Below are 1,522 nucleotides of genomic sequence, written 5' to 3'. Positions count from 1 at the left end.
CTAGGAACTAAAATAAAGCAGAAATTAAAATAAACACTAAATGTGAAAATATAAAATTGGATAACACTTGAGTTAAGACAATTTCAGCACCAACCCGCTGATCCCCAATTTTTAACAGAAAAGATTAGCAACATTAATTTAATTTCAGATATGAGGGTATTCTATTAAATGCAATTAGAGATGATGATAGTTCTAGTTTAAGCAATCTACATACATAATATGCGGGATTCTATTTTAAGCAACTATCATAAATTCAATTACAATTAATACACAAAATAACTAAATTAATCATCCGGGTTTGGGTATGATAGCGTTTTCAGTTCTAGTAACTCCCATACGTGGTATGAAAGCTCTAAGTTAGGCTTACGCTCCAATCCAAACCTAGTGATTTCTCAATAATTAATATACATTTATACTGAAATTTAAATTAATGTCACTCATTTAAAACGCATCTTTCTTTGGAAATCATTGGTGTTGGACATTGTCCTTGCCTTAACCCAAGATTGGATTTAACTACTCATATTCATTTGAAAGTTAATTGATAGGAATTTAAATGACATAATTTAAATAACATAATTTAAATGACAGAAATTAAAACAGCGAAAATTAACTGGCCATTTAGGCGGTAGATAATAAAAAGACGTGAATTAAAATTATAGAAATTTAAAAACAAAAATTAACTAACCATTTAGGTGATGGATAATAAAATAACAATAAATGACATGAGAATTCAAGAGAAGAAATAAAAGAAGTAAAATCATAAGAAAAGAAAAGAAGAGAGAACAAGAGCAATTCTCAAAGAAAAACTCTAAGAAAACAACTAAAATTTGATTCAAGAATAATAATAACTCTTTACAAGTGCAACCAAGTGACTTATTTATAACCCACAAGATGCAATACAAACCACACAATTTCAATTATGCAACTAGACATAATTATATCTAATGGGCACTCACACACTTAAAGTTAAATGGATTTTAGCTAAAAAACACGCATAAAATTAAATGAATTTTAGCTAAAAAAACACACCTAAAATAGCACTCATAAAACAAATATTTAAAAATAAAAATAAAAATAAATTTTTACAAGTTGGGTTTTGGGTCTTCTTTATATTGGATTTGGGCCTTCATTATGATTAAAATGCTTGGGTCTTCTTTGGGATTAAAATGCTTGAGCCTTCCTTGAAATTAAAATACTTGGGCCTTTTTTGGTTGGACTCCATTTAATAATTGACTCAATTGTACTAGATTTTGAGTAGTAATATTAGCCATTCGATTGACTCTTTAACATCTTCAATTACGCGATAAATGTTAATTTCTTCATATCATCATAACAATAGTACATAATGTGCATAATTATTCAAATTAAACGTTAATATAAGATAAAAATAGGGATATAATTTATTAAAATTTAGAAAAATTAACTCTTCATTAGTCCCCGTCTAGTGCGGAAGTGTCTATATATAATACCATGTATGATCACATGTTACCCAATACCCATGCTAATGTTTGAATGCATGTAT

The sequence above is a fragment of the Diospyros lotus genome, chromosome 4 (assembly GCF_014633365.1).
Source record: "Diospyros lotus cultivar Yz01 chromosome 4, ASM1463336v1, whole genome shotgun sequence".
In the NCBI taxonomy this organism is placed as follows: domain Eukaryota; kingdom Viridiplantae; phylum Streptophyta; class Magnoliopsida; order Ericales; family Ebenaceae; genus Diospyros; species Diospyros lotus.
This window is presented reverse-complemented; position numbering follows the sequence as displayed.